A 17,050-nucleotide genomic window follows, 5' to 3' on the forward strand; every position below is an offset into this window, starting at 1 on the left:
GAAAAAAGCTGAATTGCGCATTTTCTGCAAGCAAACGTGGTGAACTGCCAAGAGGATTTGCTGTCTTAACAGTCTGTGTATAAGCCTCCTATTTTAAGGATTGTATTAGTAGTTTGGGTTGCTCTTTTAGCAGCCCAGAATGATTACGGTAATGGCTTTTGTTTGAGTGGCAAGCTATTTATTGGAAGAAAGAAAGGGCAATATGGGACAAGGGTCCACAAATCCACTAGCTGTGCTTATCATGGTGAGAGTTAATCACTCTCCACTGGCAAGTCGTGCAAGGAGCCTCCGCCTTCCCCTCATCCATGGAGCTAGAGAGAGGGAAGATTCTCATCCTTGCAGTTGTATTGTCCTCCCTATGTTTTCCTTGGAAATGTGGTGAGACCAGCCAAAACCTAGCCCTTTTCTTGAGCTTGGGAGCTGGAGATGGGTCATTCCCGAAGTTCTGTTGCTGTTTATCTGCAGGCATAGCACAACTGTGGGGATGGTAAGCTCAGCAGAAGGGAGACAGACCTGTGGACTGTTTTCACAGGAGTGCATGTCTAGTTTCTCCAGGCAAATGCCCTCTCTGCCCCAGGTTTGAAAGAGGGATTTCAAAGCACTTGCTTTGCCAAGTTAGTGTGTGGTTGGGTGTAAGCTTCCTTAGAATTTCTTTCAAATTCTTGTAGTGAGGAACCTTTTGCCACTGGAATTATAATGTTGGCCTTTTCAAAGTTCACCAGCTTCTTGCAAGGGTTTGGCTGCAGCTTTAGTTAGTCACTACTGTCCTATTCTTGTGAAGCAGCAACAAGTAACAATTTCTTGCTTGTTTCTAGAATAGTGGCTTCATTTTATTTAGTCCCTGGGCTTGCTGTTCCAGCAATGAAAATGGTGCCGCGGAGCTGGGGGACAGCACAGCAATTTGTTTTGGTGCCCTTACCTGTAGGGCCGCAGCTTGAGAAAAGGAAGCGGAGCTGGCTTTGCCATTTCCAATTTTTGTGAGCTTCATTCTACCACAGTTCCCATGCCCCTGTATTTCAGCAGATCCTGCAAGGACTTCTGCTATAAGTACCGCTATAGTGTTGTTGTTGAAATCTCTGTTTAGTGCACAGTTTTCTCCAGCTTGTAATGCTCAACTTTATTACTGTTTGAGTTCCATTTCCCCGAAGTGCTTCTCCTGCTCAGAATGGCAAATGAGATTATTTTTACTTTAAAAACATTGCAAAAATATGACCCTTATTTTCTGTTCCTTGTACAGAACCTATGCCTGGTTATTTTTCATTTTGACCAATGCAGTCGTCTTCTCTCTGGTCTCCTAATGTCTCGCCGTGCATGTCCATCTTGTGCTGTGCTGTCAAAATTATCCACCTGACTCATTGCTCTGACCATGTGCCACCCCCTCCTTAAATCCCTGCACTGCTTCCTGTCCACTGTTGGATCCGCAGAAGCTTCTTGTCTTTAACTTCAAAACTTTCCTTGGCCTTGCTCACCCATCCGTTAGCTCTCGGACCTTATATCCAGATATAGATGTCACTATTCCACTATTAGTTATTTTGAGCTTGCACGATCTGCATTCAGTAGACTACATGCCCAAAGTCAACTTCCTTCCAAATGCATGTTCAGATGTTCCTCGGCGTTAACACCTAATTTTCAATGCAACTCTTTAGTGCCACCAGTACTTAAACAGTAACATCATGAAAAGGAAGAGAACTCATGGAAACCAGAGAAGCCTTTTCTGAATTATCACTGATAACGGAATGATCACGTTTTCTGAATTAGCATTTTTTTTCAGAACACAGAAGTGATATGGGCTCTCCTTAGAAAACTTAATATTTTAAGAGTTGGGCAAGACAGGGGTGGTGTTGTAAGTGTAGGGTTCAGAGTATGTGGGCAAATAATGTTGGGTTTTTTTAAGAGTATGTGGGCAAATAGTGTTGGGTTTTTTAAAGAAAAAGACTGGACTGAAACAATCACCAGGTAAGGGTAAAAGGGTCCTTTTACCTTAAAAATAAAGGGACCCCTGACCATTAGGCCCAGTTGTGACCGACTCTGGGGTTGCGCCGCTCATCTCGCGTTATTGGCCGAGGGAGCCGGCGTACAGCTTCCAGGTCATGTGGCCAGCATGACTAAGCCACTTCTGGCGAACCAGAGCAGCGTACGGAAATGCCGTTTACCTTCCCGCCGGAGTGGTACCTATTTATCTACTTGCACTTTGATGTGCTTTCGAACTGCTAGGTTGGCAGGAGCTGGGACCGAGCAACGGGAGCTCACCCTGTCGCGGGGATTCGAACCGCCGGCCTTCTGATCGGCAAGCCCTAGACTCTGTGGTTTAGACCACAGCGCTTATTACTAGAAGTGGGCAAAAAAGATGGTCACGGGCTTAAATACACTAGTATAGGCATCTTCTTAAACTCCAGCCGCTATTAATCAGCTGGTAAGATGCTTAAATCAGTTTCTGCTACTTAGCTATGACAGGTGGTTCTGTTAAATATCTTTATTGCAGCGCAGCTTCCTTCACAGATCATTACCCTGGTTCATGAGCGAAGGGCAATCTTAACAATCTCACTCCTGAGCTATTCCAAAATTGCATAACAGACCCAGGGGATCACCTCACCATTGTTACTGGTTTGGGAGTCTTCTGGACCTACCGGTAGAAGAACTCTCCCCTCCTGGCTATACTGAGACCCAGGGATCCTGAATTCCCACATATTCTCCCTCTCCTGGCTCAGACACAGCCCTCCCAGGACACTCCTGTCTGTATATGTTGCCCAGACCCTCAACCTATTTAAGCTGCGAGTCTCTGTCCTCTCGCTATGAATATTCTCCTCCGTGTGGATGTTTAACTGAACTGAGAACCAGTTCTCCCTCAGTCAGATCCTATCCTATCCTACTCCCTACCTCACTCCTTAATTCCCCATCTCAAAACAAGCCCTATCCATCTTCTCAAATCCAGCCCCATCTCTCCTCTTAAATCAAGCCCTATCTCATAATCTGAACCTTAGCCCTCTCTTGACTCTCTCCCTCAGAAACCGCTCCTTTTATTCTCCCTCCCAAAGTGCTGCTCCTCCCCCTTCTGTGACGGGCTGACTTTGTAGCCAATCAGAGAGGGGGCCTGGCACTCTGGTGGAATTTCAGGGGGAACTGCATCACTAGACTCTGGTCTGGGTGAGCCGTCCGTCATGTCTGACTTTCCATGAGCTAATTCAAACAAACCTCAATTCCTTTCACATATTAGCCAATAAATGCATCTGATCACAAGGAAAGCATTTTAAAGTCTTTATTATTATTATTATTCCTGATGGGGTTTTTTGACGCCACTGATCAAATCATGTTAGTTGCCGTTTTGAATTTTTTATTGTTTCTAGATTTGTAGTTTTAATAATAGTGGTAGCCACCTTGCGGAACTGGAACGCAGGATGCGAGCGCTTTAATAACTGTCGGCAACAGAAAATTATCTGTGGCTGCTGTGTGAGGCACATGCAACAAATCTCAGTGAAATCTACCACCTGGGGACAGGTTTTAAGTGCAGTGCCTTAGCAAAAACTTTTGTGATAGCCAGCTCACGGTAGGCAAAAGGTAGGGAACCTCATGCCTGAGGTCAAACATGGCCGTCCAGTTCCCCCTCTCTGGCCCTCACTCCCCAGGGCACTGAGCTCTTCGTTGTGCCCTTTTGCCTGGCTGGAAACCCTGAAAATGCCTCTTGCTCACCTGGAAGGATACGCATGAGGGCACATCTGTAGAAATCTCTTGAATTTTGTGTGGCTGCAGGTCTGAAAAATATACATGATAATGAAGGAGGCAGAAAGGATAGGATAGGATTCATTATATACTCTACTGCAGACATGTCCAACCGGTTGACCGCAGTTGACAGGTGATCTTGGTCGATCGCGGTCGTTCTTTGGAAAGTACTGTAATGTCGACCCCCCCCCGCCCCCCTAGTTTCTTCCGCCGGCTGCACAGTAGCATTGAGCGCTGGTCAAGGTGTGAAGCGGAAGCAATGTTTGCTTTAGCGCTGTGTGTAATTGTCAGCGCTGTACTTTCAGGAGATTGGTGGGATTTTTTGACACCCCTCACCCCCCAAAAAGCTCACCAACTGAAGAAATTCCCTCCCCCCCAAAAAAGCTCATCAACTTAAGGGTTTCCGCTCCAAAAAAAGCACTCTTGGCACTTCCCCCTAAAAAAAAGCTCAACAACTTTAGGAACCCCCCACCCCCGAAAAAAAAAGCACATTCCTTCTCCCTCCAATGACAATTGGTAGATCACTGCCTTTTCTTTTATACTAGGAGTAGATCGCATTCTCTTGTGAGTTGGATGTGCTGCTCTACTGCAATATTTGCATGCATACACTGTTTTCATCTACACAATGACCTTGTTCACAAGTAACACTTAGCCCATGGCACAGTGGCAACGAGCAAATGTCTGAGCTCCTGGAGAGATCAAAGCATCTTCTGTCACTGTATTGCTGCACTGAGCTAAGCCATGTGTGTAGACTTTGTGTGTAGTCCAGACCAGGGGTTGTGTTTTAGCTCTCCCTGAAAAGCCACAAGCTATTAATCACAGAATAAACCTTGCCACATTATACAATACTGCCTAGAATTCCAAAGTTGTGTAAAAAAACATTTCAAGACTAGTTTTTTGCTACTTTAAAAAAACACCTTGGGCTTGCCTTTTTATTCTCTGAAAAACCAGACTGGATAAAGTTAACAGCTTAAAATATATGCATTTCAAGCTGCCAACTGAATGATCGTTTTTAGAGGAAAAGAAACAGTTAACATTTGCAATTGCAAACAGTGGTTTACTTTTTCAATAGTTTTTATTTTCAGGCAACAATAATGCACTTTATTTCAGAAGTCTGCGGTTAGCGAAATGGCACTGTTGCTTCCCTCACAGTGTGCTGTGAAAGGCTTAAGAGAGTTAAAAAAGGAAAAGGAAAAAACTCCATGAACTCAATTTTATCCATGCAGTGAAGAACATTAAATGGGTCAAATCAGTTAAAAGCAAAGCACATACAGGATATTATAGTGGCATAATTCAATGGCCCATAGACAAAAAAAACAAGTTAGTGGGATATTTCTATGATCAAAACTGGATATACTAAAATGTTAGCGAATAAAGAAACTCCAACAGAGCAGCTTAAAGGAAATATGGAAGGTGCTCATTCTTGAGATGGGAATGTATGACTTTTGTAACTAGAACTTTGAAGCCAAAACTTCTGAACAAGTGAAATTTAGGAAAGCAGCCTTATTTGTACTGCAGGGATTAGAGATCTCAGATTCACATTGCTAACCTTTCGGGACCTGTGAGCATATTTGAAAAGCTGAAAAATTGAGAAACTGTTGTGAGCACCACAACTTTCCTATCCCCAACTGTAGCTTGCCCAAAATAGTCTAGTAGTACTAGTAGTAGTACCGGTAGTAGTAGTAGTAGTAGTAGTAGTAATATATTTATACCCCACCCATCTGGCTGGGTTTCCCCAGACACTCTGGGTGGCTTCCAACAGAATATTAAAATACAATAGTCCGTCAAACATTAAAAGCTTCCCTAAACAGGGCTGCCTTCAGGTGTCTTCTAAAAGTCTGGTAGTTGTTTTTCTCTTTGACATCTCTTTGACATCCTACATCACAACTAGGCTTGGGGGGAAGTCTATTGGCTAAAGATGGCCTCTTTCAGTGGAGGGAAGGGGGTGGAAGCCCGCAGGGGCCAAGGAAAGCAGCTCTGAGAGCTCATGTGCACCTGTGGGCACCACGTTGGCGATCTATTTTAAATCATCTGCATGCTTGCGCACAAACACTAGGGCACCGCGCAAACTTCCATTTCACACCCTACAAACTACTGTAAACATACTATACAGCAATATATTTACAGTGGTACCTCCGGTTACGTACCTGATCCGTTCCAGGGTGCCGTTCGTAACCCGAAAAGTACGTAACCTGAACATGCACAAAAGCACTATATCGCACTTCTGCGCATGCGGGAACTGCGCAGAACGCTTCTGTGCTTGCATGTGTGGAGAACCCGGAAGTAAACACTTCCGGGTCCGTCGCGTTCGTAACCCGAAAGTACGCAACCCGAAGCATACATAACCTGAGGTATGACTGTAACCCCAAACAACAAACACTCTCTTATACTCTAAATCGTTATGATATTTAGGCAGGATAAACGAATGCAAGTGGTCAGTGGGGGGGGGGCAAGGAAAGAAACCTTCAGGAATGTGCAGTAGCAAGGTAGAGAACAAGCTCAGGTGCTTTTCGTTGTGGTGAGAATAGGGGTGCTACAAGCATCTCCCTATTTTCCCAGCACTGGAGAGTGTGAGGCTGCCGCGGAAGCAAGCATAAAGAAAAGAGAGTAGTAGTCGTTTTTAATGAAGTACTCACAATGCAATCTTGTGATGTTTATTTTCTGCATACAGTAGTTTTTTTGCTCAGCTGAACCAATTTGGGCTTAATGGATAAGTCACCTCTAAATGTAGTCCAGGGGTCACCAAGGCGCTGCCCGTGAGTGCAATGGTGCCCCTGAGGTCTTCCCCTGGTGCCCACAAAGACTTCAAGCTCTCTCCACTCCCTGCCCCCTTGGTCATGAAAAGCACATATGAAGCTAAAGGAGAAAGCTAGAAGCGTGACACTCTTTCCCACTTCCTCTTTCAGCTTTTCAAGGCTCAAATTAATTCTACTGGATCTGACTTTTTACCCAGATCTCTTGGTAAAGCTTCCCATCTATAATAATAATTTATTATTTATACCCCACCCATCTGGCTGAGTTTCCCCAGCCACTCTGGGTGGCTCCCAATTGAGTGTTAAAAACAATACAGCATTAAATATTAAAAACCTCCCTAAACAGGGCTGCTTTCAGTTGTCTTTTAAAAATAGGATAGCTGCTTATTTCCTTGACATCTGGTGGGAGGGCGTTCCTCAGGGCGGGCACCACTACCAAGAAGCCCCTCTGCCTGGTTCCCTGTAACCTCACTTCTCGCAATGAAGGAACCGCCAGAAGGCCCTCGGCACTGGATCTCAATGTCCGGGCTGAACATCTATCTATCCGTCTATCTATCTATCTCTAACCTATTTATCTGTTTATCTACCTATCTGCCTATCTACGCAGACCTACAGAGGGACATGATCCAGATAAACACAGACAGTCCAACCCCCACAACAGCTATTAGGTTAACCCTTCCCTCTCCAAATGTAATAATTCTCCCCTCTGCCCAACACATCCCAGGCTGCCTTCAGGCTTGAGAAAAGCCTTCGGTTACCTCAAACAGAATGCTTTTTTTCTTTCCAAGCCGAGCTGCAGTGGAGGAAGGGTGGGATGTGGAGGGGGTGCTCTTGGGGTGCATCTATCCCACAGTACAGCAGCTCCCCCACCTTTGGTTTTACACCAACAAGATTTGTAGGCTCTAGGCAATGCAGGCAGCTTACTTAATTTACGCTTTTCGCAATTCCCAACACTTCTGTTCTGGCAAGACTTCAAGATCGCCAGTATTGGATTCAAAAGTAAACCCTGCGGAAAGAAAATGTGGGAACTACATCAAGCAATAAAGCATGGAAATCAGGGGTTTAATACATAATAATAGAAGGAGACAAGGGAAAATCCTAGTTTTCTTTCTTTCTTTCTTTCTTTCTTTCTTTCTTTCTTTCTTTCTTTCTTTCTTTCTTTCCTCTTGCTTTTTAAGCTCGCGCATCAGGAAGTAAAATCTTCAGATTTTATTTGGGTGTAAACAAACATAGGAATGGGTGGTTGGGGCTGCACCCACTGGCCCCACCCCCAACCTCCAAGTGTTCAAGGATCACCGAGGTCTCTAATTGGCTGACTGATTAAACCACTCTGAACCCATACCTGCCAAGTTCCTCTCTGAAAAATAAGGGACCGGACTGGAAGTAGCATACCAGAAGTAGCGCTGCCGCCATTTTGGAACTGGGCAGAGCATGCTCAGAAGTGACTTTTGATGCTGCTGTGCCCAGTTCCAAAATGGCCGCTGCACCAGAAGTCGTGCTGCAGCCATTTTGGAACTGGGCAGAGCAGCATCAAAAGTCGCTTCTGAGCATGCTCCGCCCAGTTCCAAAATGGCCACCGCGCCAGAATAAACCGGGGAAAAGCAAAAAAAAATCCGTTTCTTCGGCTGGGGACAGCTAGAAAAACGGGGGTTTCCCGGGGAATACGGGAGACTTGGCAGCTATGCTCTGAACCACACTTGTTCAGAAGCCCTATTTAATTCAGCAGTATAAAGCGGTTTATCCAAATCCCAAAAATGCTGTGTTGCTCTTTAAAGGGAAGGAATTCATTCATCTAAAACTTCATGAGCAAAAAGGCTCTACATCTTTAAGTCAAAACACCAAACAAACAAGGATTTCATAAGGATCTCCAGTACAGGACAAACCATATTTCCTGATTCATGCGACAACCGCAATGTTCGTAGTGAAGCTTTAATTAATATAACTACTAAACTTAAAATGCTTGCTGTTGGCCATCTGTTCGGGGAAACTAAAGTATCCAATAATTCATCAGTCTTAACCTAACCTGAAACTCAACAAAGAGAAAAAAATCCCTCAGCAAACTTAAATTGAAAGCACAAATCAACTTCAAGTGTACAGAGCCAGCGGTCTTTCTGCCACTAAAAATCATTACCACATCATAATGCACCAATGGCACCACACACACACACACACATATAACATTTGTTTGTCTCAACTGAAGCACAGAACATTCAGCTTCAGTTATCCACCCCTCCCATCCCCCGTTTCAGACATCTAGACAGTGGGCAACATTACAGAGAAAAGACTGAAATCTTATATAGAGATTTCTAATATAGATTAGGTTTCAGCTGGTACATATAAGTATTTGTTAAGTTTGGCCTTCCTCAAACTGAAAGCTGTGTTACCTGTTAACAAAGCGCAATGGATTGCTTTCAGAAGAAATACCAAGGTAACGCCAAACACAATAAATCTACAGACTCTGTAAGTATGGCTTTGTCCAGAATCATTTTGCGGTGGGAGCATTTTTGAAAAAAAGGATATTGCAGCCAAAGAACTCCAAGCACGGTTATTATTATTATTATTATTAATTATTATTAAAATATACTCAGAGTCCTGTAGTGACTTCATGCTCTTTATTGCAGCTTGTAAAACAGTGAATGAAATCCCCCCCAAACCTCAGGCTTTTATATACATTATTTACACAATGAGTCCCATCTGATTGGCTGATTCTGCTTCCCTCCTGGAGCCTGATTGGTCTTTTCCTGCAGGCCAATCAGTTGTTGCATTCTACGATCCTACTAGCCTAATAGGCTGATTAACTTCTTCCTGGAGCCTGATTGGTCTTCTCCTGCAAGCCAATCAGTTGCTGCATTCTAGGATCCTACTTGCCTATTGTTCTAGGATCCAAGCTTAGTACATAACAATTATCATTATTATATTTCTATACTACCCCTTCATCAGAGGATCACAGGGTGGTTTACAATATAAAAACAAAAAAATGCATAACATAATAACAAACAAAACAACCACACCTATGAAAACACCTGCAATTTACGGTATGTACTTAATTGGAAGGGTACCCTTAGCTTGACAATGTGCTGATTGTCCTAATTATTCATTTTCAGCCTTGTGCTTCTTCTGAAAGTCACACAGGTTCTGACTTGGTTGGAACTCATGGGGAAGCATCCCTAGCCAATCTTAAAGACTGTGCTACAGTATAAAGATTGAGGCCATCTCTTAGGGATGCCGGGTGTTTAAAGAGCTCTATAGGTCATCATCACAAATTTGAAATGAGCCCAGAAGGCAATCGCCATGGATACTGGAAGGGGAGGGATGAGAGCAGCCTTGTCTTGTATATCATGACTAAACAGCAAGTCTAGGCTAGCAAAGTTTGAGCTTTGACGCCAGGTTGGAAAGTTCCCAAACTGACCTAAATTTGATGCATTGGTGCGTAACAGAATTTATAACAGCCTTCTTTAAACCTTCCAACCTGGTGCTGCTACTTCAAAATCTTGTCCACTGGCACAGGTTAGCATTGGTGCAAACCTGTAAAGCATTGGTAAAGCACAATTTGTCTGCATGAACCAGCTGATTTGGTAACAGGTAAGGTAAAAGGGACACGGGTGGCACTGTACTCCGGCTCCCTCGTCCAATAAAGCGAGATGAGCGCCGCAACCCCAGAGTCGTCCGCAACTGGACCTAACGGTCAGGGGTCCCTTTACCTTTAGTACGGTAACAAGTTAACTTCTCTTTGCTGAATACACTTTTCTTGTTTGTTTGATCAACTCCTACCGGGGACTCTAAATCATTAAATTTTCCCTCGCACAACTTGACATCCTGTGGTAAATTTGCAAAACTTCCTATTAATTGGTGGACAATGAGGATTGTGCGCTATATTTAATAGGGGGCAGTTAGCAGGGCAAATCTGCCGCATTACTAATTGGTGATAGGTGGCTGGATCCGCTTACATCAGGCACCCTTTGGTTTTAAATAGCATATGAGCTTGCAGGTGCTGGAAATACAAATGGGCAACAGTGGGGCTGGGGGGATGATGACAAGTGGTGGCAATCTCTGATGTGTCTCAAGAAACTAGAACACATCCAGTAATTGCCTTTACATCCTGCCTTTCCTCCAAGGAGCTCAAGGTAGTGTACATGGTTCTCTCACATTTTATCCTCACTGCTGCTTTCTGTGGTAGGCTGTGTGGAGCCCATGGTAGTTCAGTGAAGCTTCATGTCTGAATAAGAATTTGAACCCGGGTCTTCCCATTCCTATTGCTGATGCCATAACTACTGCACCAGTTTCATATCAGATGCAGTCTTGCATGTGTTCCAGCCTGTGCCAGTCATTATCCGACACCAGGAACCTCTGGTGTAGTTTCTTGGCAAGTGTGAATCTTGTTTGGACTCTGACCCTGAGCACCACGCTGGCCTCTTGGCATCCCTTTGCCGATCAGCAGATTGCCCTTCTGTATATCTTTTGCTACATACCCTTTATCATTATAATTGGCTTTCGAAGGGTCTGTTTCATCTAATCTCTTTGACAATCGCGAACACCATTGATTACCTTTAAGGCTGAAGAAAAAGAGAACTTGCCTTTTATTGCTCAGTTGCCTCTGAGGCCAACACAGGGCCAACATACTCTTAAGAGTATGGAGTAAATATACTGGTGTCAGACCAATTATGGTAAACGAGACTTCTGCAACCTGGGGCCCTCTGGATGCCCCAGCCAGCCTGGCCAACATTCAGGGGTGATGGGAGTTGTGGTCCAACAATATCTGGAGGGCACCAGCTTGTGGGTGGGCAGTGTAAAGCCTTGTCTCTTGGGGCCCAGAGACAAACAGTGCTGTGAAAGCCAGCCAGCTCAACCAGCATCTGCTCTGCATGCAGAAGGTTCAGTCATCGGCATCTCCAGGTGGAGCCGGAAACCCTGGGGAGCCACTGCCAGTCAGTGCAGACAGTACTGAGCTAGTTGTACCAGTGGCCTGACTCTGTATATGGTAACTTCTTATGCTCCTACAAAATTATATCCTCCTCCTGTGTCAGTGGCACCGGCTCACTGGCTTCGAGAAAGAGAGGAAGGCAGCTGAGTGAAGAGGAGAGGTTTGGTGTGCAGAGAGAGCTATCAGAGCAGGCAGATGATGCATAAGCAGGATTGGGCCTTCTGACAGGTAGTAGAGCCCATCCCTTGGCAGAGGAGAACCCATTAGGTCTTGAGGAGTGAGAAAATGAGCATGGTCTGAACAAATCTTATGTGCTCTGTAGATAATATCTCATGCAGTCTTGGTATCTCATTAGGAAAAAAACACCACCTGCTTACAAGTTGGGGTGCTGGGTGTAAAATACCGAATTTTGTGACTTTCTTATATGGTCAGTCTTTAATGGGATATTTGTTTGTCTGCTTTGAAAGAACAGAGAAAAGTGTGCAGCACAGCCTCTCTCCTCTCTTACTCTTACACACACACACACACACACACACACACACACACACACACACTTGTGAAAATTGCCTTTTTATAGTTAATCGTTTAAGTACACCAAATATCTTCTAAGTAATTTACAGCCTGTCTTTTCAACTTTACTCAACCATCAGCTCTCTCAAAAACTCCCCTTTTCCAGATTCCACCTTGGTATGATTTACTCTTTATTAGTCTAGTAAAATGTGACAGGATCATCAAGTCTTTCTGAAGAGTTATTTCCAACAGCATTTTTTAACACTTCTCCACAAATAGGGCAAAATAAACTATATTGACAGCATGACTTGCCTTGAATCTATTCTCAAAGACTTTGCAATACCTGATTGCTCAATAGAGCATCTTTTTGAAGGCACAGAAATAGAGCAAAGGCCCATCAGTTGCCATGTCAAGGAATGATTTTTGTGTCTTAAGAAAGAATTAAGTTGCACCATGGGGAGCCCAGTTGAAGTTGTGTTGATTCAGTGAGACTGCATGCAGTCAGGGTCTGGTTCATGCCGTTTCCTGCTCAGCACATACCCTCTTGGCATTCCCACATACACATGTGTGATCAACAATAAGGCATGATCCAGACATTCAGAGATTTGATGAGCACCAACTTCTATGGTTATCCGCACACCCCCAAGCTACTGGAAAATTGCTCTTGGCCAATACACTTTGGTGTTTGGGTTATATGATATGTTTGTCCATGACAGCCTCTCCCAACCCTATGTTGAGTGTTGTGTACGTGCCACAGAAGTTCAGTCAAGCGCTTAAGTTCACCACAGGAAAAAACTGTGCAGCAGAGATAGCTTTTACTTGGCATACACACACACTATAGACACACACTACCGTTGCTGCAAGACGTCTTCACTCTCTGAGCCCAGAGAGGGTTCCAGCTCATAAAATTCACGCTGGGACAAAGTCTACACAGCAAGCGCAAAACCCAGTTGCTAACAAAGTACTGCAACTGCTAGAATTCTCTCAATCCTGAAGTCTTGCAGCTTGTCCAACTTCTCTCAGATAAGCTCTTTGCAAAGTCTTCCACACTTTCACAAGATTGTTCCAACAATATCCACATCTCCAAAAGATTCTCCTGTACTTCCCAACAATGGATACTGTAACTTGAGCCTTGTCTACCCAATGCTACATGCTAGTTTGCCCAGCAACTCAGATAAGACAGTCACAAGACACCTGTAGTTATACTTTTCTTAACACCCCATTCCTTTCAGATGTTTTAGAGTGACTACAACTTTCCTCATCCCAGCTAGCAAGCTGGTGTACGCTGGTTCTCCCCAATTCAGGAATTTAAACACTAATTTATTAGGTCTGCTAACTCTGATAATAAGTTTAAGGTGACCTGAAAAACCAATTGTCCTATGCAGCTTGAAAGCTAAATAGCCAAAAAGTGATCAAAAAACAAGTAGAAGATAGTAATCCTGCATGTTAATCCAACGTTTTTATTGCCATGGGATATTAGCATTACGCTTTTAATACAAAACAGTAAATCAACATAATGTCTCGTAAAGAGACCCATTAGCATGTTAGCTGGGTATTACTGTTCTGATAAACTTTGAAGATATATTTGTTATTAAAATGTGCTAAAAATAATGACTATAAAGCTGATAGCTTTTGATTAATGGGATATCTTGATTATCCTGAAACCCAAAGTATAATTACAAGTTGTAATTCCCACCGTCTATTCAAATGTTGTGGAAATTAAATCTCTTATTATTTCCGACCTTTATTACAATGGTTTGTTATTGTTTTCTTATATGAACTAGCCAGAGAGGGGGAACCTGTGGCTCTACAGATTTTCCCAGACTTCCACCAACCACAGCCAAAATGGCCAATGGTCAATGAACATCTAAGGATGGATGGATTAGTCTATTTGTGTTCTGTGTCACTTCTGCATGTGTTCATTCATAATTCTGTTCCATTCCCTTTCCACATTCATTTGCAGTTTATAAAAAAAATATGTATGAAGGTTTTCAAAGTATTTCTTATAAAAATTAAAATAGGCATTTATAAATGTATTTTATCAAAGCATGCATTTCTAAACATATTTTATCTCAAAGTATGCATTTTAAAACATATTCCTACTTTTTTTGAGCTGAGAACTACACTGCAACATTTGCTGATATCCGATGGGCAGCACCATTGTGGAATGTGCAAATCAAGTCAGTTCATATTGAAATTTGCAAAGCTCTGTTTCCTCCAGCCTTCCTATATGCTTCCAAAAGCAATTCACTTCATGGGAGCCTGTCTTAACTCTTGAACACTGTGGTTTACAAACTAACCACTTGGATTCAGACTTACGCAGACTGACTGTGACCATCTGAACTTTGATTTTCACTAAAGTAAAGCTAGGCTCAGATTTAAACCAAATAGGTATGTGGTTTAGGAGCGAGGGGCACCCTATAACTAAAAGATGTCCTCTAAAAAACTCTGCTGGGTTCACCGATTGCCTTATATATACAAAACTAATGCCTTGCTATGTGTGAATATGTAGAATCTTCCAATTTCAGTCCACAGAGTCACCGTCATAATTCCATAGCAAAGTTATTTAATAGTAATGGCACCAGGCAACTACTAAAGCTGCATTGCTTTTGTGGAGATGAAATAGAAAGTATAGATGGCTGATAAGTGATAAGATTGTTTCTTGAACTAGCTGAGGATGATAAATGTAGCAACAGAAATCTTTCATGATCAGTTCCAGCGTTTTCAGGAAATTTTCAGGAAATTGTGCCTGCCACACACTAATTTATTGCCTTTAATATAGTTTCAGAATGCAAGGTTCTCTCCTTTTACTTTAAATGCAGTCTTGCAAGCTAGTCTAGATGAGATGTTTGGAGCACTTAGCCTGTCCAAATTTGAAATACAAGTTTAAACTGCTGTTGCCCAAGGAAGAAGACAAGGTGCTTGGAGGCCCGAGGCCAATTATTTGGATTCCCTTGACTCTTGCCCCTTGTGACCAGTGAAACCCGCCTAGTTCAGGTTATGTGTGCTCTTCAGAACTTATATGGAGGGCACCATATTGGTGAACCCTGCTCTACACTGGTTCTGGATGATGGGCTGCTTCCTGAAGTGCTGAAGGAAATGCTATTTCATTCATTTCTGAAGAATTTCCCCCGGACCTGAAATATTTGAATAATTGCAGGTTGGTCTCAAATTAACCACTCCCTCTTTTAATTTTTTTTATTTAAAAAAAGCAAGTTGAATAAGTTGGCTGTGGTGTGACTGCTTAATGAATTCCAGTGTGAGATAGACTTCCTGGAACATGCCATCTGGGCATGTCAGTACAGAAACGGCATTGCTTTACCTCTTTGGCGATCTGCATCTAGAGATGGACAGAGGGCATGTAACCGTTTTCAATCTTTTCAATCTCAGCATTTGACATGCTTTGCCACCTAATCCTTCTGAAGTGTCTGGGATTGATGGGGAATGGGGACACCGCTAATAATATAGTGGCTGGGATCCTAACTAGCGCTCCATGAATGAAGGGCTTCTTTTGTACACGGAGGAACCTGGGGTCCGGTGGAGGCATTTTTCGCTGACCCACCCTTCCCCATGCAGACCCCCACATTGCCCCTCAGTATCCTCAAGAGCTTCCCCCAACACCCTGGAACAGATTTTCAAGGGGGCAAAGGAGGAAGGGGAGAGGAGTGAAAAATGCCCCCCTTCTGCTGGTCTGGTTTGTGGAATTACATCCATGGGATGCAGCCACCAGTGGAAGAGTTTGGATTTGATATCCCGCTTTATCACTACCCGAAGGAGTCTCAAAGCGGCTAACAATCTCCTTTCCCCTCCTCCCCCACAACAAACACCCTGTGAGGTGAGTGAGGCTGAGAGACTTCAGAGACGTGTGACTAGCCCAAGGTCACCCAGCAGCTGCATGTGGAGGAGTGGAGACACGAACCCGGTTCCCCAGATTACGAGTCTACCGCTCTTAACCACTACACCACACTGGCTCTCACTGGAACCTTAGTTAGGATCTAAGCCGGAGTTCTGTCAAAATGTGCATCTGTGTGTCACAGTGTGTATGTTCTCATGTATTTATTTTTATATTTACAGTGGTACCTTGACTTACGAAGACGATCCGTTCCGTGGTTGTCTTAGTAAGTTGAGGTTTTCGGATGCCGAAGCGCCGCTTCTGCGCATGCGCTGACCGTGCGCGCCGGGCGTGCGCGGCGAAAAGACTTCCGGGGTTGTCAAACTTCAGAAGTTGAAACCTTCGGAAGTCGAAGCGTTCGGATGTTGAGGTGTGACTGTATATGCCACCTTTGCAACAAGGAGGCCAGGGTGGCGTACATAGTTCTCCTCCTTATTTTATCCTCACAACAACCCAGTGAGGGAGGTTAGGTGAAGAGACAGCGAGTGGTCCAGGGTCATCCAGTGAGCTTTGTTGCTGAGTGGGGATTGGAACCCTGGTCTACACCAGGAAAAGCTTTCTGACAGTAAGAGCTGTTCGACAGCGGAGTGGTCTCCCTCCAGCAGAGGCTGGAAGGCCACCTGTCATGGATGCTTTAGCTGAGATTTCTGTATTGCAGGGGGTTGGATGAGATGACCTCCCGGGGTCCCTTACAACTCTACAATGCTATGACTCTAAGACCTGTTCCTAGTGCTAATTGAATGTGGTTATCTACCCCTTTTATGTATGTCCTCCAGATAGGAACTACATCCAGCTTTGTCATCCTCATATGTTTTGTGCAGTTGTAGCCCAGGAGAGGATCTTGTCTGTATAGAATTTCCTCCTCACAGAGACTCATCCGGCACCTTCATTCCTGCATTGCAGGGGGTTGGCACAGATGACCCTTGCTGCCCCTTCCAAATCTATGATTCTGTGATTTTGTTGCTGCTGTTGTTGATAGACTTCCTTCTGCAGAATAGCCCTGTGCCCTCCTGGTTGCCAGCTTATTCTATGGCTCTGAATAACGTTCCATCTTGAATGGTGTGCGGAGGCCATTTCCCACTTCCCGTTACAAATACAACCAATGTAGCTTGCTTCACTTCCGAGCAGCTTCTTCATTTTAGGCATTTGCATTCCAACTTGCAAAAGTGTTGCTTCCTAATGATACTCTCAAGGAGCTTTTAAAGTGACCGATCAGAAGCCACTGCTATTCCCTGTTGGCCCTAGCTGCAGTTGGTC

At 43.9% G+C, this 17,050-nt stretch overlaps 1 protein-coding gene across 2 annotated transcripts in view; it reads left to right on the top strand.

The window, feature by feature from the left end:
* WDR25 (WD repeat domain 25) overlaps positions 1–17,050 on the top strand; it is a 99,098-nt gene that overhangs the window by 41,872 nt on the left and 40,176 nt on the right. The window lies entirely within an intron of this gene.

The sequence above is a fragment of the Zootoca vivipara genome, chromosome 1 (assembly GCF_965207765.1).
Source record: "Zootoca vivipara chromosome 1, rZooViv2.hap1.1, whole genome shotgun sequence".
Taxonomy (NCBI): Eukaryota; Metazoa; Chordata; class Lepidosauria; order Squamata; family Lacertidae; genus Zootoca; species Zootoca vivipara.